Raw genomic sequence first — 19,404 nt, forward strand, 5'->3', positions numbered from 1 at the left:
AGGAGTCACCCACCAGTCAGGACAGCCCCTAAGATGTCCCGAGATGAGGTGACCCCTGTCTTAAGAAATCCTCCATCTTGGTTTTGGAGGTTTACGAATAGGGATGTGCCCCCCTCCTCTCAGGGAGGAGGCACAAAGAGGGTGTAGCCACCCTCCAGGGCAGTAGCCATTGGCTACTGCCACCCAGACCTGAACACACCCCTAAATTGAGCATTTAGGGGCGACCCTGAACCCAGGAATTCAGGTTCCTGCAACCTACAACAAGAAGAAGGAATGCTGACCTGAAATCCCCGCAGAGACGATGGAGACGATAACTGACTTGGCCTGCCTCCAGACTCGAAGAACCTGCACAGCGACGCATCCAGCGGGACCAGCGACCTCTGCGGACTCAGAGGACTGACCTGCACCTAAAGGACCAAAACCCTCCTGAGGACAGCGGTTCTGTTCAGAAACAACGACAAAACAGCAACAAGAAACCAAATTTAAAGAGGCTCCCCCTGACCACAACTGCCTGGTAACAAAGGAACCCGACTCCTGGACGAAGCACTGCACCCGCAGCCCCCAGGACCTAGAGGAACCATTGCAGGAGTGACCCGCAGGTGGCCCTCATCCTAGCCCAGTCGGTGGCCCGAGAAGCCACCCCTGTGCTCTGCCTGCTTTTCCAGAGTGACTCCCGGGTCCCTCCATTGTTTTCAACAGAAAACCCGACGCCTACTTTGCACACTGCACCCGGCCGCCCCTGTGCCGCTGAGGGTGTGTTTTGTGTGCTTGTGTGTATCCCACCCAGTGCTCTACAAAACCTCCTGGTCTGCTCCCCGAGGACGCAGGTACTTACCTGCTAGCAGACTGGAACTGGAGCACCCCTGTTCTCCATAGGCGCCTATGTGTTTTGGGCCCTACCTTGACCTCTGCACCTGACCGGCCCTGTGTTGCTGGTGCTGTGGCATTGGGGTTTGTTTGAACCCTCAACGGTGGGCTGCCTATGCAGAGGAGACTGACTGTGTACGTGCTTTACTTACCGAGAAACTGACGTTTACTTACCTTCCCCAGGAACTGTTGATTTTTGCAGTGTCCACTTTTAAAATAGCAATTTGCCATTTCAACCAAAGCCGTTTATACTCTTGTTTTAAATCAAAGTTCTATACTTACCTGTGTGAAGTACCTTGCATTTTATGTACTTACCTCAAATTTGAATCTTGTGCTTCTAAAAATAAATTAAGAAAATATATTTTTCTATATAAAAACCTATTGGCCTGGATTTACGTCTTTGAGTGTGTGTTCCTCATTTATTGCCTGTGTGTGTACAACAAATGCTTAACACTACCCTCTGATAAGCCTACTGCTCAACCACACTACCACAAAATAGAGCATTAGAATTATCTAATTTTGCCGCTACAAACCTCTAAGGGGAACCCTTGGACTCTGTGCACACTATCTCTCACTTTGAGATGGTATATACAGAGTCAACTTACTACACCCACATTTAAAAAAAAACTCTCATGCCACGCCCCCACTTATTTTTATACATTTAAGTCCACTTTAATTTGTTTTATCAATGTTAAACCAGACAACGTAGACAATCATTTTCACCCAAACAAATTACTAACATATCTGGGCATCCTCTGGTAGAACACAGTTCCGCTCTAGTTGGCAGCAGACTACCTCAGCACATCTCACTTTTTCCTTTCCATACCACCTCATGTCTGCTACTTGGAAGTCCAAGAGAACAGTCATAAATTTGTTGTTCTGCATACAACACTGCCCATTTTACGAATAAATGTCCAACTATCCATGTAATCATCTTAACTGAATGTTGCCCATGCACGCAACCTAAACTAAAAGAAAATGAAATTAGCAAACATACTAGCTATTAGAAATGTTTATTTCCTCACACATCTCTCACAGCATTTTGATTTCCTTCACCCAATCCTTTTTGTCACTGCTCCTAACCAACCTATCTTGCTGCCTCGGTTGCTGCCCCAATACGTAAAGAATGTGTCCTATATTGTTTAGGATCCTTACCTATTTGTTTTAATGCTAATCTTAAAACAGCAAATAAATAAAGTAATTATTTTTCCATTTGCACAACAAAATATTTCATTTTCCATTAGCCTGAATGTGCCTTGGCAAATGTTCCATTCCTCAGCTGGGCATAAACCAGCTACCCCACTCTTGCTCTACCATACACACTTACCTCTGCCTAGTTGATCTTTCTTGGATGCTTTTAACCAAATCCTTAATCTATTAGATTCCAAAACTATTTCATTATTTTTTATGCCTGCTTTCCGTCTCAAACCTAGTAGCTCTGACGCTCTGAAGGCACCAAAAAACAACCATAACATACATAACTGAAATACTAATGTTTAAAATTTGTCATAACAGCAAACCTATAACTGTCAGCAATGGCTGCTTGTAAAAACAGATAGAGGGCAGGAGGCGTGAGGGGAGAGGGTCCCCAGGGGGTGGGGTACTAATATATAAAAAAAACACTTACCTGCTGCATGCCACCTCTGTGTTCTTAGCTGGCTCAGTGATACTCCGTTTGTTCCTCTCCCCACCCAATCCAGATGAGAGAAGGGCCTGGATTGGTCGGAGTGGCCTGAAATACCTCTCAGCTGGGGACTCAGCCTGCACTTGTTCTTCACCCGGCCTACACAGCCCTGGTGGAGAGATCTAAGAGGGCATATTTCTACTTGTTTTGCACCAAATTTGCATAATTTTTTTCACGCAAATTCGGTGCAAAACTAACTCTATATTTATACTTTGGCACTAGACCCGTCTAGCGCCAAATTTATGGAGTTAAAGGCATTTTTGGGACATGGAAACCTACCTTGCTTTAATGAGATGCAAGGTAGGCATTCCCGTGCAAAAAATGAGTCTATGACCTTAGCTCCATATTTATCCTCCCGTGCTCAGGCACGGTAGGGAGGAGGGGTCAAATAATGGTGCAAAGCTTGCTTTGCACCATTATTTAACGCTTGGGTCAGGGCAGGCGTTAAGGGACCTGAGGGCCTATTTCCATTGTCGAACACCATAGAATAAGCCCACAGGTGCCCTGCCCCCAGGTCCCAGGGACACCCCCACTCACACCAGAGGGACAGCGGAGGATGGGAGACTCTATCCTAGGTAAGTATAGGTAAGTATTTTTTAAAGTGCCATTGGGGGCCCTGAGATGGGCCCCCCTACATGGCACTGGGTGAAATGGCCATGCCCAGGGGACCCTGGACCCCTGTGCTGGCCATTGGAGTGGTGGGCATGGCTCTGTCTTTTTCTAAGACAGGAGTCTTGTGGTATGGATGGTTTTGCATCAGAAAATGACGCTACGCCAGTTAGCGAGTCAATTTTTTTTTTACTCTAACCTGCCTAACTTCATTTTTTGTGCAAAACCCCCTTCTTTCATACTGCCAGCCCAACCCGGCTAACTTCATTTTTTTCTATTTGTTATGGTCTGGTCTACCCTTTGCACCGGCTTGCACCATTCCATAAATATGGTGCCCGGTTGGTTCTCAGAAATGGTGCAAGCCAGTGCTAAACGTTTTTGGTGCAAAACTGCATTAGTGCAGTTTTGCACCAAAAAGTATAAAAATGCCCCCCAATGAGTATGTCAGTGTGGCCGGCCTTGGACGGCCGGCCGGCCAAACTGACATGCACACTTAGAGTGCACACTACGCCTCCCCCTGCTGCTGACGAGGATCGCCCGCCTTTGGAAGCAAAAAATAAAATGATAATACAATAAGTGTATTATCATTTTATTTTTCTGCTGCCTTTTAGCAGCAGGGTGACGCTTCTCCGCCATAGCTGAGGGGCCGCCCCTGATAACTGTATTAAAAGTTGTAATAATTCAGTAGTTACAGCATCTCTTAGTAATATTTTGTTGTGCAGTTCTCTAATCAGCCCTTTTAGGACTCTCCTCATCAAACAACCTTTTAAAGTGGTCATGCCCCCACCATAGTTGTCCATAAAAAGAAGTCCCTGCTAATTTCCCTGAAATAGTTGTGTGTGACAAACCTTTTTCTACCATATAAAGCACAAATCCTAGAACAACTTGTCCATTTTCATTGGCATCATTTTGTCCCCAATACTTAGAGGCATATTTAGAAGAACATGGCGCATCTGTCCTGATGCACCTCTTTTCTTGTGTCGCACCTACCCCACCTAACGACACCATGGTTGCGCTGTATTTACAATACGGCACACCATGGCAGTCGCTAAGACAATACCGTCAACATTTTTTACGCTATTGTGGTGCTTTGCTGCACTGGTGTAAAAAAAATTTGACGCTAGCGCAGTAAAGCACAAGGGGGCCCATTGATTAATATGGGTGAGTCATTTTAAAGAGTGTGCTGAGCAGGCGTTAAAAATGACTGAAAAAATGGTGCAGTGAAATGCTGTAAATTTCACTGTGCCATTTTTTCGGTCCTGCCTGTGTCAGAGTACCCCCTTGAATACATTATGCCTGGTGCAGGCATAATGTGGTGCAAGGATTTATGAAGTGGCATAATGCAAGCATTGTGCCATTCTGTAAAAACGGTGTGGGAGAAAGTCGTCCTTAACGCCGCCTTGGAGTAAAAACATGAAGCTACGACGGCACAAGGTGACGCTAGGGGCTTGTAAATATGCCCCTTAGTTTTACCATAACTTAGAATTCTTTCCATGCTTGCTGATAACTTCTTCTTGTGGATGTAGCTATGTATTTTCTACAAGTTCCACTATTCTTATTCCCCCAGGCCCAAATGTTCCACAGGAATCATGTCTTTCTGCTGCCTGCACCATGTGCTAGGCTGCAAAACTTATGCCACTTAAATCAAGCTAGAGCATCTGCTATATTATTTCTTGTTCCTGGTACACGCCTTGCCTTAAAACAAAATTATGTTGCAAACATTTTATCATAAATGCTCTTAATAGACGCAACACTCTCAAATCTCTCACGTTCTGCTTATTGACCAATTCTACTACTGCCATATTGTTTACATTGAACATAACTGACCTGTTTCTGAATTTTTCTCCCCAGGCATATAAGGTCACAACTAAAGGGAACAATTCTAAGAAAGCTATATTACACCCTTGTTTTATGCAGTGCTGTGGCCAACTCTCACTCTGATACTAGAAACCTCCATCTTTTCGGGAGCTAGTGGTACAACCAGTTCCTTTGTCATATTTTTAAAAGTTGTTATTGATTCCAAATACTATTTTGTATTAGTTTCTCCAACAAACATGAAATTATCTAAATAGTGGCATTCAAGTTTGTGACCTGTCCTCTGTGTGAAAGTTTATTGTAAAGAGGTGCTACATTTTTCAAATAAAGAACGAGATTGAACAGTTTATTGACATATATTGAAGCCCCAAACTGCATACCAAGTAGATCAAAATCAGCAGCTGTATCGTTAGCAGTCTAAAAGCTGATTGTATGTCATTCTTGGTTAACTCTGCTGCCCTTCCTCCAGCTCTGACTGGCTTTATTGCATTAGGCACTGATGCATAAGATACACTAGCATCTGCTTGTGAAATAAAATTGTTGACTGATTATTCTTCTGGCCATGATAAATGGTGATTTAGTCAATATTCTCCTGCTGCTTTCTTTGGAATGACACCTAATGGGGAGATTATTAAAATTGTTAATTGACATTGTAAAAATGCGCCTGTAAACCTCCCTGGCTTTAATTCTTTATTTAACTTTTGTTGTAATATATTTGGCAACTCTTTTGCAGATTTGAGATTGTCTGCCCATCTTTGTAGCTTCGCCCTTGGTACCCAAGTCTTAAACCTTGCTTGAAACCCCATAATAGCTTTGTTGCTGCTTCTCTGTATGGATAATTCTGTAACCATTTTGTTAACACTTCAATTCTACCTGGGGTGCATGAGCCTTTTGTGTAAATTGAAATTGTTGACCTCTGCCTCTTTGCATTCTCCCTTGCTCTCCATACTTTGAAACTGAAAAACATTTAGTGAGGGGATGTCTTCCACCACACTATAAGCATTTGTGCTTGTAACGGCAAATTTGCCTATTACAGAATCCTTTATTAAAATTCCAACATGACGCTGATGTTGATGTTTGCCCCTTACCAAACCACCCTGCTTCAGCTTGGGCGGGACAATACTGAATCGACTGATATGTCACTGGTAAGCCACTTGCTGTGTGGGTTGTGGCCGGAAGCTGTGTGGATGTCATCCATTGTAGCCATAATTCAGAGTGAACGCACCCCCATGGCTTTTCATTATTTAAACTAACCGAGCATTTCCTGCTAAATGCATTTGGGCTTTTTGTATGATGTCTATATACTTGAAAATTGCCACCGCTCGAGCCTGATGTTTCTCCAAATAGATGCTTGTATTAATTAAAAATGCAGGTGTCCAATTTTATATTGTTTTAGGGACCCTTAGTCTTCTAGCTAATTCACATTCTTCTTTGGGCCCTTCTTTCACTTGAATATCCTTGTGTAATAATTTGAATACATCTACAAACTCATGTTTCCAAATCTTATTCTTTGTTTTTTCGGACAAATGTGATCCCAACGACATTGCTATCGCCATATACGGTAACCTTTTATGTATTGAATTATCTCCATCTTTCCCTTCTTGTTTGACATCATCTTTATCTGCATTTTTTTGTTTTTCACTTTGTATTCCTTTCTCACACATTATCTTTATTACAGAACCTTTCTGTTCCTTTTTTGCTGACCATTACCAACATCATCTTTAACTTGTGTGTCTGTTCCACAATCCTTTATCAGCTTACCTTCACCCACTCCAATTGACCTTTCCATGTTTGTATTACACTTATCTTGACCCTCCCACACTGCGCACCATGATTCCCTACCTTTTTGTAATTGTGATGATCTTTTTTTAAGTTCCTCTTCTTTGCATGTATGTTGCTTTGTTTTTCTTCCATCTTGTAAAATTGCCCAGTCCGCTCCAGACGTCTGCAGTAGACTAACAACACGTTTTTGCCCAGTTAGTCCCCCTTCCGCCCATTTATTTGCATTATTTTCTTTCAAACTTTCTTCACGCTCCCAATCTCTCAGCTCCAAGTCTTTCAGCTCATCACTTTCTTCCACATAATCCAGTTCAACTTCATTCTCCTTTTAATTTCCCTCTCTACTCACACCAGTCATTTGTTCATATTCCACCCCGCCATCATACAACCTCCATTGCAATGAAGATATATTCTTAAAATTCTCCCTCGATGAAGGAAAACCCGCTAGTGAGCTTCCTTGTTCTTCAGACCAATGTCTTGGAAATGCTTTACACTCTGTTAATTTCTGCTTGGTGCTGTTTTCTTCTGCCTTTTTATTATAAATCTCCAGGCCGCTTTGACCCAAGCCTATCACAATGTCAAGAACTCTACACTCTTCCCTTTCACTGTGCTTCGCTTCCTCTATTTCTTTATCCTCTACCCAAACCCAGTGTCCTGTCTTTCACCTGTTTGTTCTTTCATTGTCTTGCTCATGTACCCTCTTATCAGTGTTTACTTCCTGAATTTTTTTTTGTCTGAAACCTTTTGATTCCTGTATTTGAGCATACTTCCTCTCAAATTCTAATTTTTGAAACTGCTTTTTCCAAGTCAAGAACATTGGAGGGCTAAAATCTTTGTTTTTCCAGCGCTGTTATAAAAACTGCCTTGCTATGTTCATTATTAATAGTATGCTCTGCTAGCTGTTGGACTACATGTCCCATAATTCTGCTATGCTGCTTTCTTTCTATATATTTCTCTCCAATTGTGCCATAAACCTCCTCCCTATCTCCTTGAAACATTCCCTTTAATGGAAATCAAAGCCTTAAATACACGTAGGTCATCTACTAGTAAATAAGATTTGTTGTTTGAATATCAGAGTCCATTATGTTCTGGAATCCAATCTTTATTTAAATCCTTCGCCCTCTGCCACTACGTGTTTCGTCAGGGCTAGTCGTAGGGCAAGACGCCCAATCAAAGAATCACGTGTTGCAGAGAGTGAAGGATTTAAATAAAGGTTGGACTCCAGACCCTATAATGGACCCTGTTATTCGATCGACAAATCTTAAGTAGTAGTAAATGAACTGCTTGTGCTTAAAGCTTAGATTTCTGTTGTAACCTTATGGTTAGTTGAGGATGTACAGTGGGGATCCTCCCTTTTAGCACCGCAATTAACAAGTGGGCATTGAAAATTAACTCCATAAGGGAGCACCTGTCCTCCTAAATCACCCACTTTTTTGGTTTCACTCCTGTTAACAGGCTGTTTTCAACTGTGTCTTTGTTTTTTGACACTAGCTCCTTCTTCGCCCCTCCTGTCACTTGCCTGGCCCGCCTTCTTTCCTGAAACTGCTTGCTCCTTCTTATTTCATAACAAATATCCACTTCCTGGAGCACACCGCATACGCCTGAAATATTTTCGATGGGCTGGTCTCTCAACACTATACCTGCCTCTTTCAGGAGTCCGCTACCAGTCTTCGACACCACCCCCCCAAATCCTTTCCCATGTACTTCTTTGGTCTGTGGGTCCAACTCCTCCCCTTTTACTACTCCTTTCCGTTTGTAAACTCCTCCTGTGGTCCGCCTCTCATTTGTCAGTGACTCGACGCTTCACCACTGTGGCGTGTGCTCCTCTCTGTGAGGCGCATTCCTATCATCCAGCTGACTGACACCAGTGGTCTCCCTTCCTTCAGGACTTTCTGTCACCTCAACTTTCTGAGGTAATTTTTTATCCTTATTTTAATTCAATATCTTGGTTTCCTGTCTGCTCCTAGGAGGTGATCATGCCGCCACCGCTGCAGCTATGCCACCTGCTGCTTTTCTTTCAGGCTTTTCTAAGCCCACCCATGCTTCTCCTGGCAGCCCTGATTTTAACAAGTCCTCCCTTCCCGCTGCACATTAAATTCTTATTGCCTGTCTCATGTCTTCATTAACCACCATCACCTTTATGTACAGTTGATTTCTAAACCTTTAACTCCTGTCCCACTATATTTCCTTACCTGACTAACTCTTCATTCCTGTCACTGAATTCCCTATCATCTCTTGGCACTGCTTCCTCGAGTGCCTTCTTGCCCAAAAACCTACATATATTACCTAAGCCTAAGTCCCGCCCCTTTCTTCCCTCAACCTATCCTGTCAATTGGCCTGTTCTAATCCATTAAAGCCACACAGGGATAGACTGGCTGAAGCCTTGCTCCCCCTGGCTCCCTACAGTGGCCTTCAGTAAGATTTTTTATCAGTCGTGGTGTGGAGTGGCGTGGCTGGGCTTAGGTGTCAAGGAGAGAGTGGGCTCCAAATAATCCTCCCCTTGTTTCTACTAACGGGTCGTTCTGTGAAGACTTTTAAGGTGGCCGATCCGTCTAACGTTTCGTAATCACGTATTTGACTGCATTTTGAAAAGGAGATACTGAACACAACTGCATTGTTTGCATTGTAAACTATCTTCAGAGGTGCTAAGTCACCCAATTTCTTATGCAACACTACCATAAAGCCTGGTATTTTACCCGACAGTGCACTGCAATTTAAGACGTGCAGTTCAGCATTAAACATTGTGAGAATATGCTCAAAAATTCCTTCATGCATAGGCTAAAATGCCATGACTAGTTGGCAGCGCCCCACATGACGTGGGGCCAGTTGTCAGCTAAGTTTGCTGATGTCGCAAAATAAAAAAGCAGTAATGAATATGAACTTGTGTCAACATTTCGTGACACCCTCTAAAGTCCTATAAAAATTTGGTCTAGCTTGCTTACAACATTTTTTCATATGGAATTTAATATAGGAAAAAAGTCAGACAAAATATTGCTGTGAACAATTCTCTACCTTGGATTCTCAATGGAATTGCTTGCCTTGCTTACAATTGTTTAAGATGTATGCATTGGGAGCATATTTAACAACAATGCGCCACAACAAAATGGTAAAATGTCTTGATAGGGTAATTACTTTCCAGCGCAAAACTTTTTATGTTGAAAATGAGCTCGTTTTTAATGCACTTAGCACTTTCCCTCAAGGGGCGTTCCATGGGTGGTAGTTGGATGTTCCAACGTAACCAGCCATTGTTTCTTATGCAAAGCCCTACCTACTATAAGTGTTAGGCTGGGCTTTATGTAAAAAACATAATACCTCCTTGAGGCAGATGTAGAGTTGGAGAAAGCTTTTCATTTCTTCTAACACTTCAAACATCGCATGTTTGATGCACTGTACAACACGTATCCAATTTGTGAAAAGTTTAAATGTTTGTCTAGGCATATCATTTTCTATTGGAAGAGTAATCTTCCGGTACAAAACCTGTGTTACCAATCACGCACACAGCCTTGTGCATAGTGTGTGCGTGGCGCTAGGCAGCCTTAAAGACTATGGGGCATATTTATACTCCGTTTGCACCGGAATTGCGTCGTTTTTTTTGACGCAATTCCGACGCAAAACTAACTCCATAGTTATACTTTGGCGTTAGACGCGTCTAGCGCCAAAGTCCATGGAGTTTGCGTCCTTTTTTAGCGTGGACACCTACTTTGCGTTAATTATATGCAAGGTAGGCGTTCCCGTCTAAAAAAGTGACTCCGCGGCATGTGCGCCGTATTTACACTCCCGGGCAAAATTCACGCCCGGGAGTGGGTGGGTCAAAAGAAATGACGTACGGCCGCTTTTGTGCCGTTTTTTAGCGCCTGGAAAAGGCAGGCGTTAAGGGACCTGTGGGCTCGTATGAGCCCAGAGGTGCCCTCCCATGCCCCCAGGGACACCCCCTGTCACCCTTGCCCACCCCAGGAGGACACCCAAGGCTGGAGGGACCCATCCCAGGGACAATAAGGTAAGTTCTGGTAAGTATTTTTATTTTTTTGTGGCGTAGGGGGGCCTGATTTGTGCCCCCCTACACGCCACTATGCCCAATGACCATGCCCAGGGGACAGAAGTCCCCTGGGCATGGCCATTGGGCAAGGGGGCATGACTCCTGTCTTTGCTAAGACAGGAGTCATTTCTATGGGGGTTGGGAGTCGAAAATAATGGCGCAAATCGGGTTGAGGCGAAAAATTTGCCTCAGCCTGACTTGCCCCATTTTTTCACGCCCAAGCTCCATATCCCCCTACGCCGGCGCTGCCTGGTGTATGTCGTTTTTTTCAACGCACACCAGGCAGCGTTAGCGCAGTTTTGCGTCAAAAAGTATAAATATGGGCCTATCAGCGCTGGGGAAGACATCAACAGCTCTCTCCCTCAAGCACAATGCAGCGCAGCAGCATTTGTTGCTGACCTGCGTTGCTCTATATATAGTAAATTGGCCCCTTAGTGTTGGAAAACGAAAAGCACTACACCAAATCAGTTTTGTCTATATGTGATGGAGAGTATGCCTTCAAGACTCATACAAGTTTTTAGATCACTTGGATTATTTAACATTTTTAAAGAAGTGTTGGAAAACATGACTTCCATTTTGGGGGGCTAAGATATAATTACTTGGTGAGCAGCATTTACAAGTTTGAAGTCCATGGATATTCATGATTCTAGCAGAAAAATGCTGTAAACTCTTCTTCCCCTTAGTTTGAACTCGGTGCAACCGCCTCTCTTGCGAAATAGCATTTCCATCTGTTGCACATAATATGACTGTAACGGTAGTCTGTGGCTTAACTGCAGAAAAAAGCCAAATAGTTTAAAAATATCCTTGTTTTTTGTGTCCTGGGCCAAATCTCGCCTGTGTGAACTCACCTACCATCTCCCTCGCAAGGCAGAGCTCCAAAAGTCAGCTGTAAATTTTTTGCGGTGTTAAAATCAACCCCCTTACAACGTTAACAAACTTTAGCAAAGCCACAAAGCAAAAAATTATATTTCTTGGCATTACAAAGCAAAAAAAATAAAACAAACAAAAAAATAAGAAAAACGTACAATGAAGCATCCAGCCAAAAATATTTTTGCTTTTAGTCAATGTTTATTTTTTATGTTGGAGAGTCAAGGGCCCCGCAGCTGCTCCTCAACAATGAAGTGTTATAAAAAACCATGACAGAACAATGGCAGCCAACGCCAGTCCTACTGGCTTTGCCAGTGTTTGTTAAAGTTGTACAGTTATGCATATATTGTGCTGTACACTGATAGCTCGTATGTGAAAAGGAGTAAACACGATTAATCATCATCATAAAACTTTATCTCGATCACAAGGATCTTAAAAAATGCAATTTACAGGGATTCAAGTATAAAAAAAAGCATTGAGATAAAGGGAGTGAATAAATAAACACACAAAGCCATTTATCTACTGCTTATAGCATAACCATAAAAAAACAATAAAAAACACCCCAAAATAGTTACATAGATAAGATCAGTCTATACACTTCGAACGTCTGATGCAAAGGGCCATCAAAAGTTTTGCAACTTCAAAGACCACAACTCACCTTGTATCTGTATTAAGAATTCACAACACCACAAGATGGGGTATGGAGCCAAGACTCCTACAAAGGGGTAATATCCACCTAGATCTCGGGTGTTTATAATGGGGCCAAAAAAATAGCAGGTGCACTATAGATTCGGGTCCTCCCTTACAAGCTGGGCACTGATCATTAAGGGGAGCTTGGGTGCTTCATTTACTGCAGAATAATTTGTGGGAGTGTCCAGTATTTGAACTGAAGAAACAGTTTCCTCGTGAGAGGTGGAATAATCTCATTAATTGTGTGTTCATATTGGGGGAAGGGTTTAAAATCTATGAACACTGAACTGAGCGATCCTGTGGATTTGGTCACACTTTCCACCAGGATCGATTCCCAGTAGATCTCTTTGATTCATACTCTAGATGACTGGGCCCGATTTTTTGGGTCTTTCCAATATGTTTCAAACCCCAATCTCTTCAGAAATGCCCTAAAGTAGCACACGCCAGGGGATTTTGCTAGCACACAAGGACATAGTATGCTCAACGAGACCCACCCAATAGGGGACTAGGGCATCTGTAGACCACAGCCGGTGCCAAAACTTTAGTAGCCTACACTCAGTTTTGTGTGTGATCTTCCTGTGGGCAAGGTTTAGAAAAACTGGGGTTAGAGGGGTACTCACCGGAAGATTTAATTAGGATCTTATAAAGAGATGCTTAGTTACCAATAAATTAACAGTATTCCCACATCCCCACAATTCTGCTCCATACATGACTGATCCCAAAAAAGTTGTATTATAGATTTCAAGTGCTGGAGCCACTTTCCTGTAGGAAAGTTTGTTGGATAAGGAGAAGATGAGTTTTCTCGAGATGTGATGCTGAGCACAGATTTGGGGTGGGTCTTACACCTAAGTAGTCAAAGGATGAAACCAATTCAATAGGGTTCTCCCCAACCAATATACGTCTCATAAATGGCTTTGGGACACCATTGAAAAAGACGATGTGCTTTGTCTTAGTTTTGTTATGCTCCAACCCACGCTCATCACACAAGTATCTAAAATTATTCAATAACTGTTGGAGCCCTTGAGGGGATTTAGGTAACAATAGGGTTTAAATGGCGAAAAGTAGGACCAGTGCCCTCCTCCCTCCAACCCTTGGGGCATTACACCTATCTCTAGCCATGTGGTCCACGACCCCATTGATAAAATAGTGACAACAAGGTGGGGGCTAGACACACCCCAGCCTGACTCGACGTCTGATCTTAAAGGGTTCAGTAATCTGCCCATCCTATCCCCACCTGACCTTAGTCCAGTTGTCTGCATGAATTTTCCTTAGAACGGCCAACAGGTTAGGGGGAATTCCCATCTCACCCGGCACCTTCCAGAGTTTACCCCTGGGCACCAAATCAAAGGCTGTTCGCAAAACCATCAGCACTACACAAAGTTTGCCCTTATTTAGTATCACTGCATCACTTCTTTCCAATAGATGCAAATGAAACAAAAAACCTGGTCCAGTGTACTGATATTGGCCTGACAATCAGAAGGGATGTTTCCTTCTGACATCCTCTTCTGAAGACGTGCTAATGTTTGTTTACAACAAAATGATTGCAAAGAGTCTATTAGAGTAATGGGCCTGTAACTTCCAGGGCCTGCCCTGCCACCTCTTGAAAACTGGTATGATCTCCACCAGCTTCCAAGAAGCAGGGATCTCCAGTCTCAAAAAGACAGCATTGGACAGAAAGTTAATGTAGGCTCCCCACACCTCTGGACCTTCCATATATAGATCATTTGTAATCCTATCTGGGCCAGAAGCTTAAGCTCCAATACATGTCCTAATTGCTGCAAGGGTTTCTTTTTTGTTGATACTGGTTGTTGTAAATAAGTTTGATTCTTCCTCTTCCTCACCACTTCCACAACCATACAGTCCACCAAAGAGTTTCACCCACTTATGGGGCTAAACAAGAGCAGCCTTAGGACCTTTCAAACATATCCCTGCTTTCTTTCAAAAATACTTATTGTCTTTACTTATCAGGGTTATATGAAGAGAAGCCCTGAGCAAACTGTCCCAATCCCTCTTGGCACGATCAAATATTTGTCCATACCTAGCCCTACAGCTCACCAGAACCTGTCGTGAATTGGATCTGGCTGCAGCCAAAAGCTCACCCTTCACCTTCCTACATTCCTGATTATACCCTACCGCCACCTGTAGGAAAGTACCATCTTCCTTGGCATGTTACCCCCATTTTTACCTGTATGTCAGTGTGTATTTGCCTGTCTCACTGGGACCCTGCTGGCCAGGACCCCAGAGCTCATAGTTTATGGCCTAATGTGTGTGTCTGTATAGTACTGCCTGTGTCACTGAGGCTCTGCTAACCAGAACCTCAGTGCTTATGCTCTCTCTGCTTTTAAATTTGTCACAATAGGCTTGTGACTTTATTTACCAATTTCAATTGGCACACTGGACCCCCCTTATAAGTCCCTAGTATATGGTACCTAGGTATCCAGGGTATTTGGGGTTCCAGGAGATCCCTATGGGCTGCAGCATTTCTTTTGCCACCCAGACAAACCCTTCCACAGGCCTGCCATTGCAGACTGCATGAAATAGAGCACACACTATTTCACAGCCATTTTCACTGCACTTAAGTAACTTATAAGTCACTTAAATGTCTAACCTTCACTTGCTGAAGGTTAGGTGCAAAGTTACTAAGTGTGAGGGCACCGTTGCACTAGCAAAGGTGCCCCCACATAGTTCAGGGCCATTTGCCGGGACTTTGCGAGTGCGGGGACGCCATTACATGCGTGCACTACATATAGATCAATACCTATATGTAGCTTCACAATGGTAACTCCGAATATGGCCATATAAGGTGTCTAAGATTATGGAATTGTCCCCCCATTATAAATCTGGTATTGGGAGCCAATTCCATGCATCCCGGGGGCTCCACTATGGACCCCCCGGACTGCCAAACCAGTTCTCTGAGGCCTGCACTGCAGCTACAGCTGCTGCCACCTCACAGACGGGGTTCTGCCCTCCTGGGGTCTGAGCAGCTCAGTCCCAGGAAGGTAGAACAAAGCATTTCCTCTGAGAGCAGGGTGTTACAACCTCTCCCTTTGGAAATAGGTGTTACAGGCTGGGGAGGGGTAGCCTCCGCAGCCTCTGGAAATGCTTTGAAGGGCACAGATGGTGCCCTCCTTGCATAGGCCAGTCTACACCGGTTCAGGGACCCTTTGCCCCCTGCTCTGTTGCGAAACTGGACAAAGGAAAGGGGAGTGACCACTCCCCTGTCCATCATCACCCTAGGGGTGGTACCCAGAGCTCCTCCAGTGTGTCCCAGACTTCAGCCATCTTGCTTTGCAAGGTGTGGGGGCACTCTGGAGGTCTCTGAGTGGCCAGTGCCAGCAGGTGACATCAGAGACCCCTCCTTACCTGATAAGGTAGCCAATCCTCCTCTCAGGGCTATTTAGGGTCTCTCCTGTGGGTTCTCTTCAGATTCTACTTGCAAGTTTCCAGCAGGATTCCTCTGCAACTACTACTTCATCCTCTGACCTCAGATCAACCGCAGCCTGCTCCAGGAACGGCTGTAACAGCAACAAAGTATCCACAAGGGATATTTTTCTTATGCAACTTCAGCTCCAGCCAACAACTGCAAGTTTCCACAGTGTGCATACTCTGAGGACTCCCTGTCTTCACCCTGCACCAGAAGGACTGAAGAAATCTCCAGTGGGGTGACAGAGTCACTCCCCTGTTCATGCAGGTACCTTCCAAGTCAACGACCGGTACTCCTGGACTCCTCTCACAGCGACGAGCGTGCTTCTAGAAACAGAGGGTGGACCCCATCAACACAGACTGTCCTGAGGTCCTGCTGATGCAATTTGGAGGAGGTAAGACCTTGCCTTCCCTGAGAGCAACAGTACCCCTGTGCACCGCGTCTTCTTCATCTCCTGAGGCCTCTGTGCATGATTTTCAAAATTCCTTCATGCACAGCCTGGCCCAGGTCCCCAGTTCTCTATCGTACGACTCTCAACTCACTGAGTTGACCTCCGGCGGCGTGGGACCCTTGTTTGCAGTGTTGCACCAACCACGTTCTGCACCTCCTTTGTCCCCATGTCCTGGGACTACTGTGGTTGCTGTCTGGAATCCTGAGGTCTCTCTAAAGTGCTGAGAGCCTCCTCTTCCTCCTCATGCAACGTTGAGGCCCCCAGGTTCCTCCTTGGTCCAGCCAGACCCATTGTGACACAAAACGCACATTTGTCGTAACCAAGGCTTGTTGGCGACTTCCAACATGAAATCACGTCTGCATCCATCTTCACATCGTGGGACATCTTTTGCATCATGCAGGAACCTGTTGGTATCTTCCTAGGGTGCATTCCTGCAGTCTTTGTCCAACCAGTGATTCTTCTTCTGCACCCTCTTCTGGGTTGACAGGGGCTCCTGTCCTTCCTGGAACTTCTTTCGACTTCTGGACTTGGTCCTCTTCTTTTGCAGGTCTTCAGGTCCAGTAATCCAGCAGTTGTTGTTTGCAGACTTGGTTGGTTACTGCAATAATCCATATCACAAGGTGTAGTGTGTCCTAAGGAAACTTGCAGTACTTTACTCCTGCTTTTCTGGGCTCTGGGGTGGGGTAATTTACTTAACTTTACTGTATTCTTACTGTCCCATCGATTCTGCACTCACTACACTTGTCTAGGGGGGGAATTCATGATTCACATTCCACTTTCTTAGTATATGGTTTGTGTTGCCCCTAGATCTATTTTCTCCCATTGCATTCTATAGCATTTCCTATTATTTGCACTATTCTATGTCTATTTACTTGCCTTATTTTGGTGTCTAGTGTATATATTGTGTATAATACTTACCTCCAGAAGGAGTATTGCCTATAAGATATTTGTGGTACTGTGTCACCCAAATAAACTACCTTTATTTTTGGTAACACTGAGTATTGTCTTTAATTGTGTATAAGTACTGTGTAACTATAAGTGGTATTGCATGAGCTTTGCATGTCTCCTAGTTCTGCCTAAGCTGCTCTGCTATAGCTACCTCTATCAGCCTAAGCTGCTAGAACACTACTACTTCACTAATAAGGGATAACTGGACCTGGTATAAGGTGTAAGTACCCAAGGTACCCACTACAAACCACGCCAGCCTCCTACACCACCTTTGCCAGTTTCCTCCTAGCTTGTTTAAATTGGCCAAGAGGGTTATGATCTGCAAGTACAATATGTCATGAGTGGTTCTCAGTCTTGCTTGTCTTAGTTCATTGGGAAGGGAAGACATGAAATCTATCTCGTTTGCCACTTTATGCTTCACTGTATCTAGGGCCACCTGAGTTTTTTCCACCCAATCCCATCGTTGGGTCCTTAAATTATTATCTTAGGACAGGATGCCCAAATCCCCGAGGCCCCTGGGGACAGCTTTCATCCCTACCATATAAAGCATAGTTAGACTTAAAGCATTGTGATCGCTATCTATTCTTTCAATCACTTCCATATCATGTACAGCCAACCATAGCCTGGATTCGACCTAGCAGTAATCAACATGACTTGAGCATCCAGGTCTATTGTACATCATTTTACCCTTGCAATCCGAGTTGGTCCTTCCATTTGTGGCCCTCAAACCATACTGCAGAGTTAGGGCTAACACATGGGCTGCTTTCAGTCCATCTGACATTAGGGAGTGCAAGTTGAGGGATGTTCTGCATTCTATCTCACTCTAGGGACAGGCCTATGGGGATGTCTGCAAAGGTGAAATTGAAGTCTCCTGCCACCAATATTGGATTACTGCCCAGATATTCTGCAATAGTGGAGTCAAGAATCACCACTGTGCAGTTTTCTGATCCCGCCAATTGTATGCATTGTAAACTCTTATCTTAAAATCCATGGGGTGGGCCAAATAAATGGCCAGAATATCCAGAGAATCAACCGGCACAATCCTAATGGTGCACTGTAGTACAACTTTTACCCATATTGCTAAGCTCCCTGATGGTCTACCTTTAGTTTTCTTGGCCGCATTTAAGCAGCAAAACGTAAACCCACTCAAATGAAAAGGGGCCATACTCCATGTTTCCTGGAACAAACACACTTTGTGGGAATCTATAGATTTGCCCCACTGCTCCTCTTGGAGCATCCTAGAGGTCCCAACTATGTTCCAGACCTAGATTTTGAGCTAGGTTTGGATTAACAGAGCAGAAAGGCCCTGATTTTCGGTCACACTGCAGTGGGTCTCTGCAATAGATTCATTACTAGCCCAACCCTCATTTCTTGATCCCCCATGTCCGTTTACTTGGTTGGCTACTGATATAAGGAGATTCTTAGACAACTCCACACCTGCCAGACAGTCCACCAGTGGCTAAACATGGACCCTAGACGGTTATTCCCTTGCTGCAATACCAGCGGTTAAGTCCCCCCACCCAATCCGCCTGTGGCAACTCTCACCCCCTGACCGCAGTCAGACCTGCTGTTCCATTGGCCCATTTGCTGTGTCTTTTCCACCTGAGTCGGTGGCCCTTTTATTCAAAGAAGTCTCGTCCAAGGTTACATGGTGATCGATGTATTAACAGTAGGGATTGTATGGAAATCTATGGCCATCAGGATAACAACTACTATGGGCAAAACATACTTTCACCATATCGCATCTCTTCTCATGAGTGGTAATCCTCTCAAAAAGACAATGCCATCCCTTATATTAGAATAACAATGTCTAGTTTCACTAAACCAGTGGATGACTTTGTTTTTGAGTGAATCGTGCCCTTCCCTTGCAGCACTTGTTAGCTCAGGCACCTGCATTAGGAAAACTGCTGTTTCCTTCCTCTGGTCTAGGTTCTTGATACAAAACCTATTCTTCACTATCCCCTGAACATGAAATGGGCCAGTCTCAAGGCATAGGTGTCGTCCCCTCGTATATCCATCCCCACTTCCTTAATTCCCCTTCCCAAACCTCCACCCTGAAAAGCCCTTTGAGAGAGTCATAAAAACCATACCTTTCCATGACTGGGCCTAAGGAGGGCAGCAAGGGAGCAGAACAGGGACAGGTGCAGTCCATAGAGGGTTGTTGGTGTTTAGTTGGCGGACTTGTTCTGCTAAACCCGGGAGTGGAGCTTGCCTGCAGATCATTTAATTGGGAG

The sequence above is a fragment of the Pleurodeles waltl genome, chromosome 6 (assembly GCF_031143425.1).
Source record: "Pleurodeles waltl isolate 20211129_DDA chromosome 6, aPleWal1.hap1.20221129, whole genome shotgun sequence".
Taxonomy (NCBI): domain Eukaryota; kingdom Metazoa; phylum Chordata; class Amphibia; order Caudata; family Salamandridae; genus Pleurodeles; species Pleurodeles waltl.